The following is an 11,111-nucleotide window of genomic DNA, read 5'->3' as shown; positions in this document are numbered from 1 at the left end:
ATAAAATATATAAAGGAAAAGTAATTTTCTTGCCAAAAGGCTGCTCTTTACACAGAATATTGGCCTGAGAAACACAGACTGCAATTTGTCATGAGAAACTGGCTCAAATATAATAGAGAAAAACTAATAAACTGATACATTTATAATTGAAACAAAGAGTAGAATATTTATCTTTTTTTAAAAAAGGGGAGGGGTGGGTAATGGGAATATACTTTATGTTGATTCATACCAAACAAAATTGGAAAGCCAGTTAACAACAAATCATAAACAATTTAATAATATAAAATATTCACCAGGTAAGGTATTTAATTTGGTCTTTTTAATCTGCAAGACTATAAATTGAAATGTTTCTTGCATTAGTACAGCATGCAATTTATTTCAAAGTATACATCTGAGAAAAGGGGCCCCCTTGTATTGCTTAATATTGGGATTTCTCTAAATTTTTAACAAGTTTATTTAAAAATATTTCCTGACACTCAGTTCTCACTGCTAAATATATGCCAAGAATAAATATTTAAAATAAAAAAAATCAGAAGTAAAAATTATATTTGGTAAGATCCTGAATGGCTTCTGGATCTCATTTCAGATTAAATTAAATTTAAATTTAAATTTAAATCAAGACTTGCCATGGTGTTTTAGCTTCTTAACAATCACAAACACAGGAATTTTGTCAATCAGTAACCCATGTAAAAACAAAAGTCCTTCCAGATCTGATAAGCAAAAGAGGTTTAAATACAGGAATCGGATGCTTCAAAAATCCATGATGCTAACATGAACCTCCAGGAATCAATCCCAGATGTTATAGAACTGACCATCTTTGTGAAGAATCAGAAAGCCGGGGAATCAGGAAATGACTCAGGGCTGACTGAGATCGAGAGCATAACCACGACATCTGTGGCTCAGAGAAGGCAAGATGAAGAAGCTGTCACCATCCCCATGGCTGCTCCTCCACACCTGAAAGACTGGAGAGCAAATACCAGGATAGTGATATCAAAACACAACATCTCAGGACTCTGTTTGCTAGGAGAAAAGCCCAGGTAGCATAGAAATAGACTGTTTCCCTACCACCTTCCCATCCTCACTCACTTGTATTCAGAACCATGACTATAAGGGGTTCTGGTAGATACAGCCTCAGCTTTCACACAGTGTAGGATCTCACACTTGTGACAATCTAGTATGTCCACCCGGGAACAGCAACTCCTAATTTTACTAAAAGAGGAAATGAGAAGCCCAGTTTTAGTTTACCAACAGTCCATTCAGAAAACCTCAAGGGAAACTTCTCTCTAAAGTCACTTGTCATAGAGATTTCATCCATCTCCAGATATCTAAGATGTCACCAATAGAATTTCAATGTGTCTTACTCTATTTCACCCCTCTCATCCACACAGGGTAGCCAGCTTAATCACAGATTGTCATAAATAGGCACCAGAGCAACCAAGCCAACATTTAAAGTAAGCGAAAAAAAATCAAAGCTTTCATCCAATCCAAGATCTTGGTTCTTGGAAAGATAATACACAGGAAGTGATTAACTATGATACATTTCATTTCTTTTCACCTAGCCTGATCCAGAAAGACTTTAGGGAGTTTACTCTAGCACAGCCTAGGATAGATTGACTAAACTGTTCTTAAACTCTGAATGTGGGCTATACACAAAGTACTCTTTGAAACAAAGCAACCACAGAATGACACTCACGCTAAGGTTACAGTCACCTAGCCCCTGGTCACCAGTGAGTACACCTGGAATTCTTGGTTAAGCCAAATTATCCATGAAGGCTTGTAGTGTCCCCTGAGGTAGTTGGACACAAGAATTCAGAAGAACCTGGGGCTTTTTGTTGGAGACTGAATCATTCATATCCTCTCTCTTGGATATTGGAACACACAATACACAGAGACCCACCTACAGAGGCGAGTGGAGGGTGGGGAAGTTGAAAGGCCCCAGAGAAAAGCAAGCAAGCTGAAGCTAAGAAGCAGAGAAGAGAACAGGAGGTCAGCAGTTTCTCAAAGTGAAGAGAAGCAGATGTCACTGTAGTAGAAGCCATTGAGGTAGCGACAAGCTAGGTATAAGAATGGTAAGTCAAAGACACTTCACCAATGGTAGCATATTTGAAAGTTACCTGACTTCTAGGAGAGTTTTTTTTTCTTAATGTTTTTGTAATTATTCATAAACTCCACCCAAAGTTATGATCTCGGCATATAGTTTACCTGTCCTCGAAACCTTGAAGAGCCTAACTCATATACCACTGCCCCCAGGATGGAGGGGAAATTACTTCTCCAAGTTTATCCCATTTGGTATCCATCAGCGTGAACAAACTATATGCAAATGAAGTAGGTGAGAAATTTACCATCCAACTTTTCCCTATGGTCCCCATAGAAGTAACTAATGGCAAAAATCTCTCTCTCTCTCTCTTTCTCTCTCTCTCTCTCTCTCTCAGTGGGTTCAGAAAGGTCTTCACCAGTTTTTGATAAACTGAGTATTTAAATGGCTCTTTCTTTTATGGAGTCCATAGAATAAAGGAAAGTCCTAAGATTCCAGAAACATGGCCCAACATCCAAGCAGTTTGTGGGTAGTCTGATATCAGCAATATATGCATCAGGGCAAATCTCATCAGATATATCAGAGAAATTAATCAGGACCAAAAACAACAATTCCTATGAGATTTGAGCATAATACTCTATGTTATAGCTTGAATTGTGTTTCTCCAATGTGATTATACATGGAGGTGGGGCTATAAATGGGCAATTAAGGTTAAATGAAGTCATAAGGGTGGGATCCTGGTACCATGGGATCAGTGTCTTTGTAAGAACCAACACCAGAGAGATTGCTCTATTTCTGTTCTCATACACACTCAGAGAGAGGAGGTCATGTGAGCACACAGAAAGGTGGTGGTCACCTGTAAGCCAAAAGAAAACTCAGGCAGACACCTTGACATCCATAGCATAAGGGAGGTGATAGTTGGGTAGGACCTGTAACAATTCCCCCTCCTACCCCAATAAAACTGAACTCACAAAGAAGTGAGTTGTGCTCTCCTCTTTGCGTCCACCTGTCTTCTCCTTTGGGGGTGACTTTTTCCTAATAGACTTTGCTATAGTTTGTGTCTTGCTCAAAATCTTCTCTTGCAAGAACACAAGAACTGTGAACTCAACACAAATCTCCATGAATATTGATCATCTTGTGTTCCAGGAAACAAAGCCTTCTGCTAAGACTAAGATTAGTTGGGCACAAGGCGTGGACTTCCCAGCCTCCAGAACTATAAGAAAATAAGCTCTTGTTTAAGCGACTCAGCCTATGGTCTTGTGTTTTGGCACCCCGAGTTGATGAAGACAGAGTCGAGTAGGCATCACCTCCCTGCTCCCTACAAATTGTGGGTAAAAATTGAGCATAACTAGGTCATCCTTATCCCTGTGAAAGATTCGTCTCCCGTGCCCCTACGATAACTAGGAAAGTAATCTAAAGCCTTGGATTTAAGGGTTCCTGCAGCCAAAGGATTACTACAGCCAGAATAGACTTAGTAACTTTGTTTCTTAAATAAGATAGCGTGTGAACCTTATCTTAGGGTCCCAAATATGCTGTATTCCAGAAGAGGAATCTTATTTGTTGGAAGAGAAACAACCCTCAGCTAAATAACAAGAAATAAGAGAGAATAAACATTGGTCACAGCACAGGGATCGATATCAGCAAATGGTGAACCTGTCTCTATGTACCAACCAGCTCTCTCTTCTGAACCCAAACATGCCCCCTACCACCAGCATTTGAAGCAAAGGAAATGTACAAGCTATCTAAACCAAGATGCCAGCCCTGACGCTGAGCTCACAGGAGATTCAATCACCTGGAAAAGATCCTCTTTCATTGTCACCACAGAAAATATCTGGTGTGGCAACTGAAACCATCTATACCCACACAGCTTGTCATCCTCATTAGCATGATTTTGCTCTTCCAATGCCTTTATCAACATGAAGACAGAAATTTCTTTATTTCCAAAAACATTGGCCCAGGAAGATTAAAGCTGAAAATAATTTTATTATTAACTCTAGAAACTTCCTGAAAGATCTACCACCTCTGCAATAGAAAGCATCAAATGATGGTTTACACACCAAAAACTCTTCAAAACTCTATCCTCAAAATCCTTACCTCACAGTACCCATCATTCTTGTATCATGTTCCATATTCAAACCTACCCAAGCCCCTTTATTGAAAGACCTGTCTTAACTAGAGTTTAAAAATTCATAAATGTCCCAACTTTGCTGCCTGCCACCACTGAGATGCTCCTAAGATTCTGTCAAGGTGCTAATCCTGACTGCAGTAAGAATAAACTTAGGGGCTGGAGTTGTAGCTCAGTGATAGAGCGCTTGCCTAGCACATGTGAGGTACTGGGTTTGATCCTCAGCACCACATAAAAAAATAAATAAAGGCATTATGTCCATATACAACTTTAAAAATATTTTTTTAAAAAGAATAAACTGGGCTGGGGTTATGGCTCGGCAGTAGAGCACTTGCCTAGCACGTGCGAAGCACTGGGCTCGATCCTCAGCACCACATAAAAATAAATAAATAAAATAAGTTAAAAGAATAAACTTAGTTTTGTATCCTCAATATATTGACTCCATGATGTTTTAGGGAGTCAGCATTTTAGAGATGTCAGGAAATAACTGAGAGTGCCGAAAATGTTTAAGATGTTTGCAGGATGAAGCAAGAGAAGTGTTACTTCAGACGAATGGACAGGAAGTGTAAGCATCCAAGCAGTGATATGGCAAGATGGGCCTCACTGAGGCCAAAAGTCATCACTATGACTGGAGGGAATGTCTCTGCTATGGAGCCAGAATGTCTTTGTGTGAATGCAAAGGCCATGCAGACAAAGCCTTGTGCCAAACTAATCTTAGTCTTAGCAGAATGCTTTGTTTCCTGGAACACAAGATGATTCACATATTCACGGAGATTTGTGTTGTGTTCACAGTTCTTGTGTTCTTGCAAGAGAAGATTTTAAGCAAGACACAAACTATAACAAAGTCTATTAGGAAAAAAATCACCCCCAAAGGAGAAGACAGGTGAACTCAAAAAGGAGAGCAACAACTCACTTCTTTGTGAGTTCAGTTTTATTGGGGTAGGAGGGGGAGTTGTTACAGGTCCCACCCAACTATCACCTCCCTCATGGTTATGGATTGACAGACTATATTAACTAACAGCATAAGGGCAACTCTCAGTCATCTTGGCCCAGCTCACAGGTTCTTTTTTTTATTATTTTTTATTTGTTTTAATTAATTACACATGACAGTACAATGACCTTGACATATCATACATTTGAATCCGATGGGATATAATTTCTCATTTTTCTGAGTGTACAGGTTGCAGAATCACATTGGTCATGCAGTCACATATATACACAGAGCAATAATAATGTCTATTTCATTCTACTATCCTTCCTTTCCCCCCATCCCCTCCTCTCCCCTCCCATCACTTCTCTCTACCCAATCTAAGGTAACACTATTCTCTGTCTCTCTTTTTTTGTTTCTCACATCTTCATACATGTATTTTGTATAATGATGAGGGCCTCTTTCCATCTTCCATACGATTCCCCTTCTCCCTTCCTTTCCCTCCCACCTTGGAAAGCTGGGAATGGAGCCACCATTTGACCCAGCTATCCCTCTTCTCGGTCTATACCCAAAGGACCTAAAAACAGCATACTACAGAGTCACAGCCACATTATAGCAGCACAATTCACAATAGCTAGACTGTGGAGCCAACCTAGATGCCCTTCAATGGATGAATGGATAAAAAAAAGTGGCATTTATACCCAATGGAATATTACTCAGCACAAAGAAAAAAAAAAGATCACAGGTTCTAATTGGAACTTGTCTTACAGGATTTATTATTAGTAGGCTCTGGTCTTAATCATCCTGCTTTGATGGTCTGGGAATCTCTGGTCTGTGTTGTTTGTTCAAGGTCTTGCTTAGGATGTTTTAGTAACAGAGCCCTTGTGAGTAACCACACCTTAACCTTTTGGTTTATACCTCCTGAGTTTATCTATCTCCCTTCTATTGTAAAAAGGAATAAATTATAGAGCTCAGACAAAACCGAGGTCCTGAACTAGTTGTCTTGTCAGATCTTGTGACACCATTAAGGCAAGGCTGTTGATTAACTGATTTATTCTACCCTAAATATTTTCTGAAACCTCTGATCCACTGCTCAGAGTAACCACTACCTAACAATGGGATGTCTGCAAAGAACTTTTCTGAGGCCATCTCCCTCTCACCTCCCTATCTCCCCTGGGGCTCTGTCAAGAGGCAATTGCTCATCACCTTCAACCTTACTGATGCAGTATGGGTCTTCTTACACAACCCCTTCACACCATAATAGCAGAACACAAAACCCCTTAGCGCAGTCTAGAGTTAGATCCTCAGCAACCCTGTAACATGCATTACAACTTCCTGATCCCTTTAGTTACAGAATCATTCTTTATGATGGGTTAGACCTTGACCTCAACAAACTGCCATCTTTGGTTAATCTTCACTATCTATCTTATTATATCTATATTATTATATCTTTAACCAACAATCAGGACTTGACCTTGGCCTTGCCTTGTCTCATGTGGTGCTGGACAGAAACTGTAAGATGGACATGCTTGTCCGAAGCCCAGCGTCCTCTGAACTTCAGCCCACCCCATAGAGATAAGGTAAGGAGGGGGAGGTTTACAGGCAGATTAAGATGTAAAAATAACAATTATATTGGGAGCAGAGCACTTAGTATTGTTCCTCCCAACTGCCTTAGCCTCCTTTTTCCCCACATTTTTTATTGGCATATTATGGTTGTATGTAATGGTGGGATCTGCCGTTACATATTCACACATGCACACAACATAAGGATAGAACTTGGCCAGTATCATTCCCCAATGTTTCCCCTTTCTCTCCCCTACTCCCTCCTCCCCCTGGTCCCTTTCCTCTACTCTACTAATCTCCCTTTGATTTTCATGAGATTCCACCCACTTTTCTTTTCCTCTCTGGTTTCCATATATAAGAGAAAATGTACAACTCTTGACCTCCTGAATTTGGCTTATTTCACTTCACATAATGTTTTCAAGTTCTATCCATTTTCCTGAAAATGACATAATTTCATTTTTCTTTATGGTTGCATAAAACTCCATTGTGTATGTGTACCATATTTATCTATTCATCCATGGATGGACACACCTAGGCTGATTCCATAGTTTGGCTACTGTGAACAGTGCTACTATAAACATGGGTATGCATGTGATGCAGCAGTATGATAATTTTAATTCTTTAGGATTAATACTTTAGAATGGCATAGCTGGGTCACATGGGGTTCCATTCCTAGTCTTTTCAGGAATCTCCATACTGATTTCCATAGTGGTTGTACTAATATGCAATTACATCAACCGTGTAAAGGTGTTCCCTTTTCTTCACATCCTCTCCAATATTTATTCTTGTTTGTACTCGTGAAGGCTGCCATTCTGACTGGTGTGAGATGAACTCTCAGTGTAGTTTTTATGTGTAGGTTCCTAACTGCTAACCAAATTGAACATTTTTTTCATGTGTTTGCTGGTGGCTTCCTTATTTACTCCTTTTCCTCATCATTGGAAATAGTTGGTACATTACTGAAATGGAGCCAAAGATAATCCATCAAAAAGAATATCATTCTTTTTTCTGCTTCTCCACTCCAATTCAGTGCCAGCAGTGACATAAATAAGTCTGTGTTTTCACATTAAGCCATATTCTCCATAGTCCTAGGATACTCTGAGTTCTAGATGCCTGACTCCCACCTCTATTTTCTTGATTGTTTCCAAACTGGGAAAAGGAACAGGGATATAAATTATTGGGCCCCCATTAAACTCAGAGAAATGTGATTAAAACAGAAAAAAAATGTAAGTTTATAAAGGAACATTAAGAGCATTTTAAAAAAAGAAACTGAAATAAAATAACAAGTCAACATAAAACAAGTCATAAAATCAAAAGCCAAGGAGAATGAATTAAAGTTTAATGGAAAACAAGATAATCTAGTAAAGTGAAATAAATAATACAAAAGGAGAACAAGAAAAGCCAAAACAGCTGAAGATTTTTTGGAGTTGATAAAAATAAATATGAAAGCCAAAAAAAATTAAACCATGTAGATAATGCAAAAACATTACAATACTAGAGATTAAAATTTTAAGGCAAATAGTCAGGTACAGGAGCAGACACCTGTAGTCTCGTTACTTGGGAGATTGAGACAGGAGAATCACTTGAGTTCAGGGGTTCAAGTAAGCCTGAGCAACATAAAGAAAGAAAGAAACTTTAAGGCAAACAAAAGAAAGATGAAAACAAATGATGAACTCAGTCCTTATTAGAGCTGAGTCAGATTAGACATCCCCAAGCCCCATGTGGAGCTGCTCCTAAATGGGGTGTTAGGAGGAGTCAGCTCTCTCTCAGGGGCTGAAAGCCATATTTTCAGTCGGCACCTAATGTGATGGTTCCAGGCTCTTAGATGAAAATATCAGAAACCTAGAATTTCTTTGACCTTTTTACAAACTCCCAGACAAATCTTGATTGTCTTGTTTGTTCTTGGGTTTGTCTGCACACATGCCTACATGGGAAGAATAGAGACCACCCCTGTTGTGTCTTAGTCTGTTTGGGATGCTATATCAAAACAACACAGACTGGGTAGCTTATAAACAACAGAAATTAATTTCTAACAGTTCTGAAGGCTGGAAAGTCCAAGTTTAAGGTGTAGACTCACAGATGATGCTTTCCAGCTGTGTCTTCACATGGTGGGAGGGCAAACATACTCCTTGGTCTCTCTCTCTCATAAAGCCACTAATCCCAGTAATCATCTTCTTAAAGACTATAGAGGGGATTATTATTCTAACATTTGGAATTTTGGAGGGACACAAACATTAGCCTTCTAATTCTTTGGTCTTTTCCTCTGGACACCCATTTGTTTGTCCATTAGCTCATTTGACAACCATTTATTGAGACCATATTCCATACAATATCTAGTTGTTAGTACTGGTGATACAATCTACCTATGGTTGAGAAACATTATAAATAATGTTTGTCATTACAAGTGAGGTAAATGCTCTGAAGGAGAAGCACAGAACCCATCACAATGACAAGCAGGGCATGTCTGGGAGTCATCAAAAATTTTCTAAGGAAAGTGTTTGCTTAGAACCAACTAAGCCAAAGGGAGAGGAAGAACCTTGTAGCTAAAGAGAACAGCAGGACTGAAGACTCCAGGGCAGAAGGGACAAGCTGAACAATTGTGACCAGAAGACCTGCAGAAAGGCCAAGAAGAAGAAGAAGATGCGGATGAAATAAGCAGAGGCCAGAAGCTAGATCCTAAAACCACAATAAAGATTTGCATTTTCTTTTTTCTATTTTCTTTTCAAGTGAGGAATATTTGACCCACTATTTGAATCTAGTGGATATGTTGCCCTCGATGTTTTGATTCTGTAGTTATTAATATAGTTCAACCTAAAATTAACAAGTTTTTTAATATAGTTAATATAGTTAAACCCAAAATTAACAAGTTTTCATTCAAAAAACATGCTTCTTGAAATTAAATAATTTTAATTCCTTGATAAATTACCATACATATTTACCTCGATTTCAATTTTCCCCATTTCCTGTTAATAACGTTAATGTAAGATAATTTTTATTGTAAACTTTCAAAGAAAATGTGTTTCATCAATTGTTTTGCCCTCAAGTTTAATTTTCAAGGATCTGGTTATAAATTTTCTAAAGGTTTGATTTCTCATAGTGATTTTTTTAATTAATCAGATTTTATTAGATATCATTTAGCCCCTTTCAGTATTATTTTGTGTCAGTTATGTTTGTAAGTAATATTTTGAGTTAGAGAAATGTGTTTTTATTTACTTTTTAGCTAATCCATGATATAATCTTGAATTATTCTATTGTTTCTGGCTGATCTATTTAAAGTAGTTCTCACACTTGGCAGTCTCAGAATTCCTCTAGCCTCTTAAAAATGTTGAGATTCTCAAAAACCTTTTGTTTTTGTGGGTTATAGCTATCAATAGTTGCTGAATTACGAATTAATCTGGTGCCTTTAAGCATTCTTTTTTAAAATTACAATAAAATCACATATTCACACGTGTTTATTAAATAGAACTATTTTCCAAAACAAAAGAAAATGAGAAGAGTGGCATTGTTTTACATTTCTGCAAATCTTTTATATGTGGCTTAATATAGGACAACTGGTTTCTCTTTCAAATTGTTGTAGTATCACACATCACGTGGGACTCTAGAAAATTCCGTACCAGAATAAGAGAGAAAGTACCTCACTGTTAGGATGAAAATATTTTTGTACTAATGGATCCTGAAAAGGTCTTGAAGAACCTCGAAGTCTTTAGACCACACTTCTGAGATCTGCTGATCTCTGGCAACGTTTCCCAATGTATTTGACGGACAAGGAAACATTCTTTTCATAATTACATATTTTAAATGCTTATTAGAAAAAAATGTAAGTCATGATACACTTGACACATGCGATTATTTTTTAAGGCGCACTAAGTCTGTTCCAGTTTAATTTATACGCATCCAAGTCAAGAAACCCACCAAAAACGTTTTTGTTTTCTACAGGAAGAATGGATTGCTTCCACTGGGAAACTATTTTCTTTGAAATCAGCTGTGTGTTGATGTAGAAAGACACAGCAGTCAGCTTTGGAAAAGGTTTTGGGACAGTAAAAGGGTTTATATTTCCAGGAAGTAAAAAAGAGGAGCATAGATAATGGTTACGAATGTGCACGTTGCAATCCGGGTGATCTAGGTAGAAATCATCTGCTCTGTGGTCTTCAGTATGATATTTACTATTTGTGAGTTTCCGTTTCTCTTCTATAAAATGGAGATGATAATATTTTTAATTTGTAAGCTGGATCATTAACAAAGATACTGCAGGTAAAGCAAAGCACACGGAACCTGGCACCTGTGAGCACTCGACAGGCAGCACACCTTATTAGTGATTTTGATTGGCACCTTCACATTCTCAGTGCCTCCTTCAGTTCCCAGCACAGAACTGACACCCATCGATAGTTTTGGGGGGGGATGAAGACAGGGGCACCATTTCAGGACTAAGGGCACACCGTCCTGACACGCTGATGTCAGGGTCT

The sequence above is a fragment of the Marmota marmota genome, unplaced genomic scaffold, assembly GCF_001458135.2.
Source record: "Marmota marmota marmota unplaced genomic scaffold, marMar, whole genome shotgun sequence".
NCBI classification, from domain to species: Eukaryota; Metazoa; Chordata; class Mammalia; order Rodentia; family Sciuridae; genus Marmota; species Marmota marmota.
Note: the sequence above shows the minus strand (reverse complement) of the source record.